At 42.3% G+C, this 18,178-nt stretch overlaps 1 long non-coding RNA gene across 1 annotated transcript in view; it reads right to left on the bottom strand.

Annotated features, from left to right (window-relative positions):
- LOC142060737 (uncharacterized) overlaps positions 1-15,587 on the bottom strand; it is a 115,188-nt gene extending 99,601 nt beyond the window's left edge. The window contains exon 1 of the long non-coding RNA XR_012661898.1: positions 15,155-15,587. This is a non-coding gene — a long non-coding RNA (uncharacterized LOC142060737). The remainder of the gene's footprint in view (positions 1-15,154) is intronic.
- Between the last annotated feature and the right edge of the window lie 2,591 nt (positions 15,588-18,178).

Raw genomic sequence — 18,178 nt, 5'->3', positions numbered from 1 at the left:
CAAGGACTCTAGAAATTAAAATGGTGGACTGTAAGCAGGGAAAAAACCCAAATTAATATTGAGAGAGAAAGTTTAAGAACACATGATGTGCTCAATATTTTTTTCACATATATTTTACAGACTATAACTGTGGGATGGTTTGGGACTTTTTTTGTCTGTTTGCTTGCTTGCTTGGTTTTGTTAAGAGAATAGGATTGGAAGTGGTGGAACTGTAACTGACTGGAATGAAAGCTTACATGAATAACTGAAGCTTGATAATAAAAGATATCAATAACATACTTCTCACTATAGACAAATCACCAAAAATAATTTGCTAGTAAAGGAAAATTGTTATTGTTTATTAAGAAGCCAAAGAGATTAACTCTCCCACTCTGACCCTCAGCTCTGTGCTAGGTTTTAGTTTACACGACGCAGAGGTCTGACCTGCAATATTCACTTCTTTGATTTCAGGAGTTCCTGGATTTGAGCAACTATTGTGCTCCATTTTAAAATGAAACCCAGAGATAATAATGGAGGCTGAATCCAGAAAAACATAGTAAAAGGAATAATAACTGTCATTCTTTGTTCAAGAAGGTAAATATTAGTGATAATAAACAATTCTAGGAAGCTCTCATTTCTTCCCAGCAAACTAAAATTGCTTTTTCCATACTGCTTAAAGTGTTAAGTTTATTTAATTTTTAAATACTTATTTGAGTGGAAAACTATGAATGCAATTCTTAATGTTGTATGAAGGTCCTATAATTGACCTCCATGTATACAGAATCAAGACTGAGTAACTGATGGATCATGGTGCATTTCAACTTTCAATAAAATCAAAAAAAGTAGGTCACTAAAGCACAGGGTCAAAGGAATTTTTAGACATACTAAAGACAAGAATGATTGTTTTCATAAAAGAAGAGTTTCTCAAGCAATAAGACTTTAACAAAAAAATAATACTAATCAATGTGTTGTATCCAAAAGGGTCCAATAATGAATTTCAGTTATATTTAAACTACAGCATTCCTCATTTATTGTTCAGCATGAACTACAGCTTATGAACCTATTGATTCAATAGAAATAATCAGGTGTCTTCAATAAAACAAGATTAATGGAATCCCGGGGCTTTATGAAACTTTATTGATGCAATATGCATGCTTATTTTCTGACAGTAGGTTCACATTATTGCCCTTTTTCAGATACCTTCTTATAGTAGATCAATTATAACGGTATTAATATGTTTTCTTTAACTTAAAAACTCTATTGTGGGGAATTTATCAGAAATACCTCTCCATTCTTAAAAGTTTTGTGAATGGTATTTGTATCCAAAACCCTTACGATTCTAGTGCACTATGTTCTCCTCACCTGCAGGTAGTTGCTAAATTCATATACCTTTAGATTTAGTCGTAGAAGAAAAAAAAAGCCCTATATCAGGCATTAATCAGATATTTTATATGCTGATTCATATGAATTTTATTTGTAGATTAATAAAAAATTCACTTGCTAGCTCTTGCTGCTTACACTGTAGAATACTCCTTTACCATTCTTTTAATTAAGACTACAAAACCCTAAACCTGCTCAAGTACATAGCACAGATTCTGTCGACACAAACGTCATGGAACTGACTCTATCAGTGATGTCATCAGCATTGGGATTTTGCTCTTAATTGTAGTAGGAGGTGAGTCAGCTACTTGTGAGAAATGTGTCACTCACTGGTAACTAGTGTCTTATCCCCTGGTGATCCACATAAGGTATGATGCGTCTTATTTGTGAAACCCTCATCTGAACTTCAAATCATATTGTAGTTTTGTAGCAAGGAGCATTCTTAACATGATAATACATACTACTGAAGAGTCAACAGATTTCAAGAATATCATAAAAGGTGAGTCACGAAACTAATGAGCTGTGCTACTAAGCTTAGGCATTTATGAAAATATGATTTAGCAAATGCTTTTAATTTTTATGTCATTCCTATGGGGAAAGAACATTCCCCCCCCAACAGTGGAATGTTGATATAAAGAATTTCTATTGTAATGAATCATCTCCTAAAATATTTGTATGTCATCTTGTGATGGTTTAGCCGGCAGCTCAGCCCCACACAGTCGCTTGCTCACTCCCCCACTGGTAGATGGGCATCAGAAGGGTAACGCTCGTGGGTTGGGATAAGAACAGTTTAATAATTAAAAGAAACAACAACAGAAATGCAATGGAAAGGAAAACAACAAGAGGCGCAAAACCCCGGGGGAGGGGGGAAGGGAAGAGGGGAAGGGAGGGGGGAGGGGAACGAACCGCCGAAACAAACCCCACGCGACGCAGCCGCTCACCGCCCACCGACCCGACGCCACGCCGCTCCCGAGCTGCAACTGCCCCCCCCTTAATATACTGGTCATGGTGTCACATGGTATGGAATGAACCTGCCATTGGCCAGTCGGGGTCAGCCGCCCCCACCATGGCCCCGCCCCTCCCAGCCCCCAGTCACACAGCAGGGCACAGGAAGCTGGAAAGGTAGCCGACCCCCACAGTGAGGAGAATTAACCCCTTCTCAGCCAAAACCAGCACATTCCCCACCCCTTATTCCATACCGTTTACACCATGCCCAGGTCCCATATGATGCAATACAACCGTACTAACCACCACCCCTCCCCTTCCCATCCTTTAACATAATACACAGACATCATTCCCTTAGTTCATGGACCTTCTCTGTAAAATGTCCATTAAAATGTCCATTGAGTTCACCCAGTCCATGACTCTGAGCTCCATCTGCCGTATCAGGCTTTCAGGGTGGGAGAGGTGGTGTGTGTGGCGTTGGATTGCTGCATACCGAGTCAGTCATCATTCCATCACTGCTGCACAGCTTGTTTCACAGTTGATCTTCCATGGGTTGGGAGGCTCGTACTCTGATATCATTGATACAACACAGAGGTGACACACAGTATTATATAGCAGTTCACAGTGTGCCATTCAGTTCATTGACTGTTTTCACCCAAAATCAAATCCCCTTGAGGCACACATCAGATTTCTCCATCCTCCCGCATCACCCACCAAGTGCACCCAGGTCCTCGAGCAAAAGCAATCCCACGAATGGGTTTGCCTTTGCCGGAGGCAGGAAGAACCCAGACTGTTTTGCCCAGCATACTTTTTGCTTGCACTACAGGGACTCTGTCCCCTTCCACACTATGTAGGATTTCTGACTGGGCAGGGCCAGCTCGGTTGGCAGATCCCCTTGTGTTGACTAACTAGGTGGCTGTTGCTAAATGTGTATCCCAGTGCTTGAATGTTCCACCCCCCATTGCTCTCAGTGTAGTTTTTAACAGTCCATGTACCGTTCCATTTTCCCAGAGGCTGGTGCGTGATAGGGGATGCGATACACCCACTCAATGCTGTGCTCTTTGGCCCAGGTGTCTATGCAGCTATTTCGGAAATGAGTCCCGTTGTCTGACTCAATCCTCTCTGGGGTGCCATGTCGCCACAGGACTTGTTTCTCAAGACCCAGGATAGTGTTCCGGGCAGTGGCATGGGGGACAGGATATGTTTCCAGCCAGCCAGTCGTTGTTTCTACCATTGTAAGCACATGGCGCTTGCCTCGACGAGTTTGTGGGAGTGTGACATAGTCAATTTGCCAGGCCTCCCCATATTTATATTTCAGCCATCGTCCCCCATACCACAGAGGCTTTACCCACTTCGCTTGCTTGATTGCAGCACACGTTTCACATTCATGAATAGCCTGTGCAATACCATCCATGGTCAAGACCACCCCTTGATCACGAGCCCACCTCTATGTTGCATCTCTCCTTTGATGGCCTGAGGTGTCATGGGCCATCAAGCTAGAAATAGTTCACCCTTATGCTGCCAGTCCAGATCCACCTCAGCCACTTCAATCTTGGCAGCCTGATCTACCTGCTGGTTGTTCCAATGTTCTTCAGTGGCCCGACTCTTGGGGACGTGAGCATCCACATGCCGTACCTTTACAACCAGTTTCTCTACCCGGGCAGCAATATCTTGCCACAATGTGACGGCCCAGATGGGTTTGCCTCTACGCTGCCAGCTGCTTTGCTTCCACTGCTGCAGCCAGCCCCACAGGGCATTTGCCACCATGCACGAGTCAGTATAGAGATAGAGCACTGGCCACTTTTCCCATTCAGCAATGTCTAAGGCCAGCTGGATGGCCTTTACCTCTGCAAAATGGCTCGATTCACCTTCTCCTTCAGCAGTTTCTGCTACTTGTCGTGTAGGACTCCATACAGCAGCCTTCCATCTCCGGTGCTTTCCCACAAGGCGACAGGACCCATCAGTGAACAGGGCATATTGCTTCTCATCTTCTGGCAGTTTGTTATATATTGGGGCTTCTTCAGCACATGTCACCTCCTCCTCTGGTGATAATCCAAAATCTTTGCCTTCTGGCCAGTCCATGATCACTTCCAAGATTCCTGGGTGACTGGGGTTTCCTACTCGAGCCCGCTGGGTGATCAGTGCAACCCATTTACTCCACGTAGCATCAGTTGCATGGTGTGTAGAGGGGATGTTTCCTTTGAACATCCAGCCCAGCACTGGCAGTCGGGGTGCCAGGAGCAACTGTGCTTCAGTACCAACCACTTCTGAAGCAGCTCGAACCCCTTCATATGCTGCCAATATCTCTTTTTCAGTTGGAGTATAGTGGGCTTCAGACCCTCTGTATCCCCGACTCCAAAACCCTAGGGGTCGACCCTGGGTCTCCCCATGTGCTTTCTGCCAGAGGCTGCAGGTAGGGCCATTCTCCCTGGCTGCAGTGTAGAGCACATTTTTTACATCTTGTCCTGCCCGGACTGGCCCGAAAGCTACTGCATGAACTATTTCTCGTTTAATCTGTTCAAAGGCTTGTCGTTGCTCAGGGCCCCATTTGAAATCATTCTTCTTCCGGGTCACTTGATAGAGAGGGCTTATAATCATACTGTAATGTGGAATATGCATGCTCCAAAAACCCACAACGCCCAAGAAAGCTTGTGTTTCCTTTTTGCTAGTTGGTGAAGACATGGCTGCTATTTTGTTGATCACATCCATTGGAATCTGACGACGTCCATCTTGCCATTTGATTCCTAAGAACTGGATTTCTCGTGCGGGTCCCTTCACCTTACTTTGTTTTATGGCAAAACCAGCTTTCAGAAGGATTTGGACTATTTTCTCTCCTTTCTCAAAAACTTCTTCTGCTGTGTTGCCCCACACAATGATGTCATCAATGTATTGTAGGTGTTCAGGAGCTTCTCCCTGTTCCAGTACAGTCTGAATCAGTCCATGGCAAATGGCAGGACTGTGTTTCCACCCCTGGGGCAGTTGATTCCAGGTGTACTGGACGCCCCTCCATGTGAAAGCAAACTGTGGCCTGCACTCTGCTGCCAGAGGGATTGAGAAGAATGCATTAGCAATATCAATTGTGGCATACCACTTGGCTGCCTTGGACTCCAGTTCGTATTGAAGTTCTAGCATGTCTGGCACAGCACAACTCAATGGTGGAGTGACTTCATTCAGGCCACGATAGTCTACTGTTAGCCTCCACTCTCCATTAGACTTCCGCACTGGCCATATGGGACTGTTAAAGGGTGAGTGGGTCTTACTGATGACTCCTTGGCTCCTCAGTTGGTGAATGAGTTTATGGATGGGGATCAGAGAGTCTCTGTTGGTGCGATATTGCCGCCGGTGCACTGTTGTGGTGGCGATTGGAACCTGTTGTTCTTCGACCTTCAGCAACCCACAACAGAAGGGTGCTTGGAGAGGCCAGGCAAGGTAGACAGCTGTTCAGTTTCCTCTGTCTCTAAGGCAGCTACACCAAAAGCCCACCTGTACCCTTTTGGGTCCTTGAAATACCCTCTCCTGAGGTAGTCTATGCCAAGGATGTACGGAGCCTCTGGGCCAGTCACAATGGGGTGCTTTTGCCACTCATTCCCAGTTAGGCTCACTTTGGCCTCCAATACAGTTAGCTCTTGGGATCCCCCTGTCAATCCAGCAATGCTGATGGGTTCTGCCCCTTTATAGTTTGATGGCATTAAGGTGCACTGTGCGCCGGTGTCCACTAAAGCTTTATACTCCTGTGGGTCAGACATGCCAGGCCATGGGATCCACACAGTCCAGTAAGCCCAGTTATCCCTTTCCTCCACCCGGCTGGAGGCAGGGCCCCTCTAGTCCTGATCATGGCAGTCACAACTCACTTCCTGTAAATGTGAATCAGAAGTCCCTCTATTATGCTTAGAAATAAAATCAGCGCTCTTACTCCGTTGTCTGGGAACTTGCTCACTGGAAACTGGAACAGCAGCTTTCCTGGAAGAGCCTCCCTGAGTGACTGTTCTTCTTTGCAGTTCACGCACTCGTGCCTGTAGGGTCAAAGTAGGCTTGCCATCCCACCTCCTCATGTCCTCTCCGTGGTTAAAGAGGTAGAACCATAGGGTGGCCCGTGGTGTGTATCCCTTCCTTTGAGCCAGAGGACACTTATTCCTAACAGCTGAGACACTACTCTGTCGAGGTGGGGAGCAGGACATAGCTTCTTTGAGTTGCTGGACCTCTTGGGATAGCTTCTCCACAGCAGAGACGAGCGAGGAAGAGAGATTTGTGTCGTAATCCCGGAGTCTATCTATCACCTCTGCCACCGTTGGTGTCTCGTCATCTTTCCAGGACATCACTGCCAATGAGTTTGCATGCGAAGATGGTGCGCTCCGTACAAACTTCCGCCACATGGGTCGTGTGCACTAGGCTTCATCTGGATCTTTGGATGACCGTTGATCGTCCAGGTCACCATAAATCACCTCAAACACAGCTAATTCCCTTAGATACTGGATGCCTTTCTCCATAGTTGTCCATTTTCCTGGGCGATATGTAACATCTTCTTTAAAGGGATACCTTTCCTTCACTCCAGACAGGAGTCGCCTCCAGAGGCTGAGGGCTTGTGGTTTTTTTCCCAATTGCTTTGTCAACGCCCCCTTCCCCAGAAAGGGATCCCAGTTGTTTGGCTTCTTTTCCCTCTAGTTCCAGGCTACTGGCCCCATTATCCCAGCATCGGAGCAGCCAGGTGACAATGTGCTCACCTGAACGACGGCTGAAATCTTTTCGCATATCTCGCAACTCACTCAAGGACAGGGATCGGGTGGTCTCTATTTCATTTATGACTTCTTCCTCCTCTCCCCGTGATGGCCCTGGTTCTTCATCATCCCGTTCTAAACAAGTTGACATCCGCTTCCAGTATTTCGTCTTGTGTATGGGGGCAACTGATACTGGTACAGGTTGATTCTCGAGCCAGCTCCAGTACTTATCATAGGGGTTTGAGTGGCTGCAGTGCTTGTCCTGGGGGTTTGAGTGGCTGCAGTGACTGTCATCAGGGCTGGAGTGACTACAGTGCCAGTCACTCTGCATTTCAATCCAGAGACATTCTCTTCCCCTTGGGAGCACTGAATACTGTTGAGCAGGGCTCGGTATGCATGGGCCAGACCCCAGCATGTTGCAGTTATCTGTGTCTCTCTGGAGTTCCCAGCGTAACAACATACTTTCTCCAAATATTCTACTAGTTTTTTAGGAATCTGCACTTGTTCGGGGGTGAAACTCCAAAACACGGGGGGTGCCCACTGCCCTAGGTATTTGCCCATGCTATCCCACATGCCCTGCCACTCGCAACTATCAAGCCTCGGGGCAGATTTCTGGGTGATATTCTTAAATTGCTTAGTCAAAACCAAAACAACATACCCAAAAACTAACAATAAGTGTACCTGAACCACCCAAGGATGTCAAGATACAAAAAGGTTGTTGTAATAGAGGCAGAGACATCATAGAACAAAGTTGCAAAGGTACTATTCTGTATTTCCTCCATATAAAATCTCTCCGAGGAGGAGGTATAATTGCTAATTGCCTCAACAAGGTGGTATCCGAAGTACAGTAATGGATTCAGCAAAAACCCCAAATACCAGATAAAGCTGAAAATGAGTGTTTGTGTAACAAATCTCGTAGGCAAAATGTTACTAATCACAGCAGAACCCAGCAGACTAAACAAACCAACACCAATCTTTAATATCAACTGCAAAAAGGACAACATGGTGCTGTGACCAGCAGCTGTTATCTCCAACCCTTGAGCCCCACGTTGGGCGCCAAAAAGACTGTTGTGGTTTAGCTGGCAGCTCAGCCCCACACAGTTGCTCGCTCACTCCCCCACCAGTAGATGGGGGAGAGCATCAGAAGGGTAACGCTTGTGGGTTGGGATAAGAACAGTTTAATAATTAAAATTAAAAGAAACAACAACAGAAATGCAATGTAAAGGAGAACAACGAGAGGCGCAAAACCCCGGGGGAGGGGGGAAGGGAAGAGGGGAAGGGAGGGGGGAGGGGAATGAACCGCCGAAACAAACCCCACGCGACGCAGCCGCTCACTGCCCACCGACCCGACGCCACGCCGCTCCCAAGCTGCAACTGCCCCCCCCTTAATATGCTGGTCATGGTGTCACATGGTATGGAATGAACCTGCCATTGGCCAGTCGGGGTCAGCCGCCCCCACCATGGCCCCGCCCCTCCCAGCCCCCAGTCACTCAGCAGGGCATGGGAAGCTGGAAAGGTAGCCGACCCCCCACAGTGATGAGAATTAACCCCTTCTCAGCCAAAACCAGCACACATCTCAAGTTTCAAAAAAAATACTGTAAGCTGTAAAACACATCCAATATGATGTCTTTATGCTGATGAGATCAACAGAAGACATTAAGTGTATCACAAAACTGGAAATGAAAATGGAAAATGGAAAAAGCATGTGATTATTTGTAGTCAGCACTAATATTTTCAATAATGCATGGGAAAAATATTATATAAAATTAATTATTCATATACTTTTCTCCCACATGCACCTGAAAATGGAACAGTTCACTTTGCCTTAGGAATTTTTTGAAATGGTGTGTTCTTCTGTTCTTAACTGTCTTGCTAAATCTACAGTCAGTCAATCGTATGGCACCTTCTCTTGGTGAATAACTCATTTTCTTTAGCTATGTCTTTTTTTTCCCTCTTTTTTTCTGGATACTTGAACAGAAAATAAAAATTTCTAGTATTGTTACCACACACTCTGTTTCTCTCATCATTTTTCAGATGATGTCTACAGAACTAACCTGTTAGTCATGCCTATTTATCAATAGTTCTACGAGTGAAGGAAGTTTCATATTCAACATCACTGTGAACAGATGCATATAATTCTGTCCTGGTTTCAGCTGGGATAGAGTTAATTTTCTTCACAGTAACTAGTATGGGGCTGTGTTTTGGATTTGTGCTAAAAACAGTGTTGGTTATACAGAGATGTTTCAGTTGTTGCTAAGCAGTGTTTACACTAGTCAAGGACTTTCTCAGCTTGCCATGCTCTGCTGGGTGCAGAAGAAACTGGGAGGGGACACAGCCAGGACAGCTGACCCAAGGGATGTTCCACACCATATGACATCATGTTCACCGTATAAAGCTGGGGGAAGAAGAATGGAAGAGGGGGGACACATTTGGAGTGATGGCATTTGTCTTTCCAAGTAACTGCTACGCATGATGGAGCCCTGCTTTCCTGGAGATGGCTGAACACCTGCCTGCCCATGGGAAGGAGTGAATGGATTCCTTGTTTTGCTTTGCTTGCGTGTGTGCGGCTTTTGCTTTACTTATTGTTTTAATCTCAACCTACAAGTTTTCTCACTTTCACTCTTCTGATTCTCTCCCCCATCCCACGAGGAGCAGGGGTGGGAGGGAAGCGAGCGAGCAGCTGTGTGGTGCTTAGTTGCCGGCAGGGGTTAAACCATGACAACTTCTCATAACATAGGCAGCTTTGGCATAATATCATCTCTGTTGGTTAAGCCTAGTATGGATTGTGAAACAGCATGCAGGAGTAAAAGTCCAGGTATAAAATGCACACTTACAGCAGTAGCATTAAATACCTATCTTCATACGTAGAACTGAAATTGAGGTTCATTATTAACTCAAATTCTGCAGTCTTACAAATATTACTTGTTTTTCTTTGCATGAATGCTTAAAAATGCATTGGTGAGTTATTGCTCTTTCTGCATCAAATAGTATTATCATATAAATAAAACTTTAGTGCAATTTTTATCCATTAATAGATGGGGCTGCATAAATTTTAAGTTTCTAGACTCTGTGGAAAACACCATCCTGACCAGCGACTACTTACAAGTAGAGACTGAATGTTGCAAATAATTTTAAGCTGATTTAAAAAAAAAAAAGGCATTCTACCAAACCAGTGAGTTAAAAGAAGGAAGAGAAGGTGGTTAACTTCTGATTTTCCAAAATATTTAAAAACTTGAGTGTAGGCCTAGCTAAAAAGGTTTTTGTTTGTTTTTAATTTCAGACAATGAATTGTTCCTACAGACTTATTAATGGTCCTTGAGGAAGCTCGCTGTCCCAGATAAGCTATATACAGGATTTTGTATTTATATAGCCTTTATATACCATACAGAATGCAGGATTTGGCTACAGAAGAGCTAGCAAGGCTTTCATGTGGCTACTCTTACAGGGAAAAGACTAAATCATGAAGAGGTGATCAGGTCGATATTATTGTCAGTAAATTTTGACCCATCTTTTGATGAACTCCATAATCTAAAATGGTTATATTTTTGAATCAACATTTTTCAGACATTCTGTATTGTACTATTACAACCAAAAGCTTCAATTTTCTGTTCCATGAAAGTAGAGACAAATGTTACGGAGGATTACCAGAAGAGAGGCTTACAGAAACAAACATGCCTGTTTAAACCCCTTCCCCAACCACCCTCCTGTGCCCAAACCGGTCTAAAAAAAGCTGGGTGCAGCTTTTCCAGGTGAACATTCTTAGCTATCCCTGTAAAATTACAGAGCTAGAAAAAGGGTCAGCCTAAAACAGATAAATAAATGAAACACCAAAAGACATATAAGAGTTTCTTTCCTGAGCCATTAGTTAAGAGCCATAGCACTATAATCCCAACCATTGCAATAATTTTTTCTTAAAAGACAGGAGAGCAGTCACAGCTCTGAAATACTTTAATTTAAAAGAGCAACTTCAACAAAATGCAGTGCTTGAGCAACTGTCAAGATACAGGAAATGGGAGTAAATCAGAAGACACTGGTGTCAGATGTATCAGGCTGATGTGGGAACAGAGCTTTTAAATGCAAAGGGCCTGCCTTCCTGCTGCCCTGGTGAGGTGGGTTTGTATAGTGTGCAAGTAAATGAAATCACAACGGGAAAATAGTGGGTTACACTGTAGGGACACAAATAGCTACATAGAATATAAGGCAGAAAAAAGACTGTTGCAAGGAGCAGTATGAAACACGGAACAGGGAACTGCAGTGTAGAGGACTTGCTTCAGACTCTTAAATCAAGAGATGATTTGACACTGCATTCTGTGGGTTATGCATCCTGCACCATTCTTGAGAAAAGGAAGATATTTTCATTGAATCATATGGCATTACCTAGGGTTCTCTCGTCTTTTAATAACTGTTAACCTCACCAAAGCATAAAACTCTTTTCACCACCCACTTCTCATTCAGTGTGAAGCAACTTTTATTGCTACATCAATAATGAACATTAGGATGGGATAAAGGTACGTAGCTCATCAGTAGTTCTTGAATGAGACCAGACAGGGTGGTAATCAGTTTGGGTGATTGATTCTTCATCAGTCTTTTGCCTAAGGATGCTATAAACAAGAACAAAGACGACAGCCAGGAACTGTGCTATCCTAATAACAGATACAAGCAAAAATTAAAGAGCTCATTAAGCATGTGCTGATCTTGGGTCTTCTTGGCTCTTGACATTACATGGTTCTCTTAGCCATAGCTAAAAGTCAGGTTATAGAAATATCAATTTTTCTGGGGGGAAAAAAACCCAAACCAAAGCAGCTGAAAAAAACCCACCCAAACCTGCTATGATGGAGCAACATGAGAAGAAACGTGGCATCAAATGAGCTATCAAGCTTATGTATGCTATTAGTATGAGTCATGACACAACAAGGATGTGTCGGCTACCAAGTTCTGGTGAGAAAAGGCTTACATGATTGAGACCCTAATCTAAAATCACGTATGTACATTACCTTACACAGATATAAGATGACATTAATTATATAGCTAACGTGAGTTCTGATAGCAATTTTAAAAGTTGCTGGAACAAGCCTACACTAGGAACACCACTTAGTCAACTCTTGGCTTTATCTACAGCCCATATTTGCACCAGGCCAGCTGTCTTCTGCTATAATTTGCTGAGGACTTGTGCTAAGCTTGGGCTGTGGCATTTCCTGGGCCACGTCTTGCTTTTTGGAAAATGCCTGAACCTAAGAAGGTTTTGTCAGAACAAATCTACTCTCCATGCTGTAAATGTTAGACTCTGCTCCTCTATCCAGAATTTTCAGGCTGTTGCGTATCAAAACCACTCTGTTTAAAATAAACTGTTATCTCCTGCACTTTACAATAAAATAGACAGATTAAACACCCTGCTAGCCTCTAAGATTCCCCAACTGCATGCATACCCCCATTTGACCTTCCCCTGGATTATAAAATAAACCTACATTTTTTGTAAGCAAAGCAGGTTAAAGTTTTCATTCTGTTTAAATGTTATTTGTCTTGGAATTTCTGTTACATCATACAGAGCCTAAAAAACAAAACAAAACAAAAAACCAAAAAACCCAGACAGACTAGAAGGCTAGTTCTGTCAAGTTACTGATCAATTTTGATCATCCCTATGAAAATGATGAGTTTTAAACAAACAAACTAAAAAATCTGCTTAATAAAGTGAGTCACTTTATTACTTAGGCAACAGTCCCTGTATATGACCTTGTAGCCTTAACAAAGGAGACAGACAATCTATTTTATCTGAGTGGCTTTTTCTTTCTGCTAACTTCCTTCTGTTTCCACCCACATAATTTATTTTTTAAAAGAAGAAAATAATTTCCATTTTAAAATTATACTTGCTTTTCACACGATCCTTTTTTCATATGTAAGGATTTTTAAATCAGAACCACAGCTCTCTGCATCTCAGAAAATAACTGACTCCTTTTTCTTTTGCTCAGGTAAGATTCTGATTCCCTTCTTCCTTTCCTCGTAGATTATTTAACCATTTTGCCGGCCCTATGCTGGTTTCTTCAGTAATTCAACATCATTACTCTAGCTCCTTCCAGTGGTAAATCATAATGTTCAACAAGAAGAGAACAGAGCTTTTAATAGACCTTTAATCATTTTGCTCTACGGAAGCCAAATGACTGTCTTTTAAAGCAAGTCTTTCTGCTTATCCTAGCTGCATCAAAGGTAAAGGGTAAACACAGCTCAAAGGTATAGCTCAGCCTTATTCACAATTCTAGCACATTTTGCTTAAGTAGCTAATGTTGCCATTTTACCTCCACCACAGTATAGCTTGTGACTTTTTTTTGTCTGCTATAACACCGTGGGGGTAGCAAACAGCGTAGCAGCAAATCTATGTTTCAGGCTAACTACAGTTTGCCTAACTCAAAAGGGTGGAGCAACTTGAAATAAATTTATGGTTTATGGTTCTGAGAATTATGTGCTTTTTGAAATATTGTTACCAAATAAAGGAACAGAAAAGCAATCAATATTTAAGTAAGCATTAAAAAAGATACTCTATTACCCTATTTTAGATTCATGTGTATTTGAGAAACCCTGCATGAACTGAAAGATGAACTCTGAACCCATCTATGACAATCCAGAATAAATTAAAAAAAAGTCCCAAATGCAACATATGAGCTACAAATGCTAAAAACAAGCTTATCAAGGGAAGTCTGTGACAATATTATGGGAGAAACTTGGAGTACTGTTGATTACAGGCCTGAAAAATATTAAAGTAAAATAAACTTGTTAAAGAAGGTAAATCAGAAACGGAAGAAACAATTAATTACAGAACTGTAGGCACATTAACAATATTCAGCAGTTCTGCAATCACAGCCATAAACTGTCAGCAGAGAATATATGTGATCATTTATTTGATTATAAAGTACCTAAGAGTGTTCAGCAGGTCAGATTTTTCAGCCGGCTGAGTTTCCTAATAGCTCTTCTCAATCAAGGGATTGTGCTGCACAGTGGAACACTGAGCACAGATACGAGGATGATGGAGGTCACTGACCCATCTATTTAAATAAAGACTGTCCACAGCAGCTCTACAAACGCTACTTCCTACAGGTTTCTGTTCAAAATCTTTGCTTTTGCTGTTAACATATAAATTTAAGCCCTTGTCATTAGATGCAGTGGCACAATAAACTGGAGTTGAACAAATACGTAGGGAATCATTAGTCTGAACAGTAATTTGACCTCTGGACATGATTTAGACGCCAATCTTTCATAAGATTATGCACGTGCTTAAATCCATCTACATGTAAAACGCTATTACAATTAATCACTGTGAGCAAGTTGGTTGAGGGAATCAGTGAAAGAACATTTACTCCATGTCTTATAATTGGTTGAGTCTGTTTCTTATTAATCAAACACTACTTAGCACTTTAGTATTAGTTATGCTTAAATTAAAAAGCTGGCTACCCATTTTGTTTCACAATTCACATTTCTCTTCCACAAGGAAAATTTTTCTCAGTTAACTCCCTGGTCCCTCTCATAAGAAGTTATGATCAAAATGAACAATATCACCCAAGGAATTGTAAATCTCTTGTTGTACTAGAGGGCCTCAGGGGCAGGTTCTAAGAAAGATGTAGACTCATAAAGGGGACTCAAGCACCTAAATTCCCCGTGAGTCCAAAATCATGATCTTGAAAGCTTGCTCAGTTGATCCTAGAGAGGAATGAGCTCCAAAATTCTTCTCTCTTTATTTTAAACTTGAAGTTGCACCTTAACCTGGACCAAGTTTGAGCAGGACTGAGTAAAACAGCATTTACCTTGAAATCATGTCTGAACACAAATTAGAAATAGGGAGATCATGAGCCCCTAATTAATGCATATTACTATAGGGAGTGTTAGGTTTTGGAGTCTACTCAAATATACAAATGGTCATCTCCAAGGATAGGAGCCTACTTCAGATGTATTTTTCTACTTTCCTCATGAAAGCCAAGTAATTCTGCCAAAAATAATTACGTATATGATCAGGAAGAAAGAGAGGCCCAGGCCTTACAACCTAGTAGGATACACACTTCAAAAGGAGTCTCGCTGCTCATTTACACAGAATAACTGCTGGATTAATGACAAAAACCGTACAGGTATGATTCTTTAATCCCTCTACTCACCTCTCTCCCTGCTGTATTTACATTTTCTGATGGCGTTGACTTTGCTTACTTTCTCATCTCTGCAGCACAGCCTCTTCAGTTGGAACAACCGCACCCGGGGCGCAGCACCTGGCTGTGAGGAGCAGCGGCCGCCTCAGGCCAAGGGCGGGCTGGTCTACTCCACCGCCTGCACGGCACGAGGGAACCGCCATCTTGTGAGAGGGATGCAGGCTGGTGATGGAAGGAAAAGCCTCACGCCGGGGGGGTTTTGGCTTTCCTTTTAAAGACAGCTCAAGGCATTGTCTTCAGAATGGAAAGAGATGTTGAGTAAGGTGAGGTTTGTGGCTGTAGTAGCCGGAGGACCATTTATATTTTCGTGGTTTGCTGAGGAGGACGAGGCTGGCAGAAGAGGAAGCAGCTCTCGCTTACCTTGCCCTGGAGTGGTGGGAGGAGAGGGGGCGGTGGTGTCCCCTTGCAGGCAGTTAGCGAGCAGGGCACCTCCTGCCGCTGTTGACAACGGAGCAGCCTCGCAGGCGGGTTTCGGAGGGAGGCTGGTGTCTCCTGCGCCCCTGGGGGAGGGCTCGCTGCCCTACTCAGGACGCTGCTCTGAAGCACGGCTGCAGGAACAGGCTACTCTGCATAGGCATGCAGCTAAAGGTTTGTTTTCCGAAGTTAATGTTCAGTAAAGGGGTTTTTTGGGGGTTTCGTTGTTTTCTCGAGTTTATTTCTCAGGTTTTAATAAGATTTAACTGCAGAGACTGGAAGTCTGATATACCTATTTCAGGAGAGGTGCAGCTTTGGCTGACTCACGTTCCCACTTCTACTGATTAGCTCAAGGCAGCTCCCCCACCCATCATAACAGGAATTTTTTTATAGAAGAGCAAATTGCCAAATTCTCTCCGTGCTAAACACAGCCAACAAGTGTAGAGGTCTGCCTAATGTAAGGTTCTCAATTTAACTCTCAGGGCAAAGAGCTTAATTTTTAATGGATCTATGCCTAATAAACTGAACCCACCAAAAGCTTTCTGTATACATGGTTTTGGAGATGTAGGATTGCCATCTTTGAAAGTTTAAAAACCGTTGAAGAGATAAATCCTCAGTAGTGAAAATGTAGAACCCACAGGTTCCATCTGGTTCCTTATCCTTTACTCCCTGAAAAATCTGGCTATAATGTGTGAGGAGAGGGTGCTGAACAGCTTGAAAGGTTAGAGTGTGATGAATGGGTTGGTGTGTGGATACCACGTGTTAATCCCCCTACACACTATCCAATTCGGCCTATATCGTGTTGTAGAAAAGATTTAAATAGTCTTTCAAGGCTAGAAGGGAAACATTACCACAATCCTCTGTTCCTCCTTAACATGATTCTCTCAAAAGTAGATTTAGTATGGAGGAATAGTTTCAATAACAAATAGACATGAGTTAAAATACTCTTCCATCCCAATGCAGAACTCACTTGGAGAATTGTTTATTTGTGAGTTTAAACTATTATTTTCAGGCATGAAATTCCAGTAAGGCAAGTTGAAATTTAGGAATTATGTAATGGTAAAATAAAAAGCTGTTAACAGTTGGTTTCCCAACATTTCTACTAAATGGAGAACTTGCAGAGGAAGTTGCAAAGAGGAGAACTCTGCATGTATAATATTGTCAAAAACCTTAACTAATTAGTATTTTTTAGAATAAGTTGGTCATGCAAAAAGGGATTTGAAGTGCTTAAGGAGGAACAAGTTAACATTTCCAAGTGTGTGGAAAAAAAAAAAACCAACTTTAGATATTCTTTTTAAGCCACAATCTGTTTTTCTTCTGACTTTGTTGTGTTCATAAACCATGTCAGTCAGAATGCTAGTGGTGGCTGGAGCCTTGTGTATGCATTTTGAAGAAAACAGCAAGAATGTTTTTGGTCACTTAGTAATCATATTACAGATTAGAATTAATTTACCTGAAGAATCATCCTGTTCATCTCTGCCCACGTATATCAGGCTTCTTTTTTCTTTTTAAAATAGTAGTCCTATACTTTGTGATTAATCTTTGTCTCTGAAATAATTCATAAAAAAGAAAATGTGTTTTCATGGACTTACCTTGACATCTTCAAGAACATGATATTTAAGGTGCATGATACTGCTCCAAGGAGATATTGAATATTGGTGAATTCAGTGCAATAAGTGAGAGCCATGTATTACAGCAATATATGGAAGAAAAAGAAGTCTAGGTAGAAAAAGAGCTAAAAAAAGTCTCATCATGGTCTTACTCAGGTTTTCATTCTTTTTTAATTAAAAGGTCCCAATGAAATTATGAGGCTTACTTAGACCTGAACTTACAGGGGTGGTTAAGTGATTTTTTTGATCCAGATTTCAGATGTGATGTATTTCTTCATATGAAGAAACCTAATTGCTGCTGTAAATTGCCATGTTTTTCCTTCTACTGCAAGAAGTCTATTTCTCAGTCCCTCTGAAGTCCAATTTTTCTTATTTCTTTTAACTCTGTTTTGCATCTTCACTCATTATCCAATCACCTTTCAATTTATGACCTACTGAGAATGTGAGAAGAACTTTCCAGCATTCAACTGTCTGGTTAATGAGCTTCCACAAGATGTGGAGATTCATTTATCATTTCAGTGTGTGTTCCCTTTGGTCAGTTGTACTTCAATATTTTGTACTCTCTATGTATACTTTACATTGATACCTCTTTCAAATCCTAATCTTTCCCATTTAAATGCACTTGAACTCTAATAAATCCAGATTTCAGCAGCACAAAACAGTCACCCTCACTTTTCTCATTGGCAGTGGCAAATGGCAGACTATGTGTTCTAAGAACCACTGACCCAGTCTGACCCCTTTAGACCTTAAAAAAAATGTAAATCTGCTTGCTGTTTCCATGTGGCTGTTGGCTTGTAAAATAGGTGCAACTGTTCCATAGAGTGTTCTGGTAAATAAGCCAGCATTACAGTTTTTAAAATAATTTAACTATGGGTTTTTTTCCACCTAGTTAGTTGTAAAGATCCTCAGAGTAATTTATTGTATATCTGCAAACTCTTTATTCTTTGGCCAA

The sequence above is a fragment of the Phalacrocorax aristotelis genome, chromosome 8 (assembly GCF_949628215.1).
Source record: "Phalacrocorax aristotelis chromosome 8, bGulAri2.1, whole genome shotgun sequence".
Classification (NCBI taxonomy): domain Eukaryota; kingdom Metazoa; phylum Chordata; class Aves; order Suliformes; family Phalacrocoracidae; genus Phalacrocorax; species Phalacrocorax aristotelis.
The sequence above is the reverse complement of the archived record's forward strand: the minus strand, read 5'-3'. Positions and strand labels throughout refer to the sequence as shown.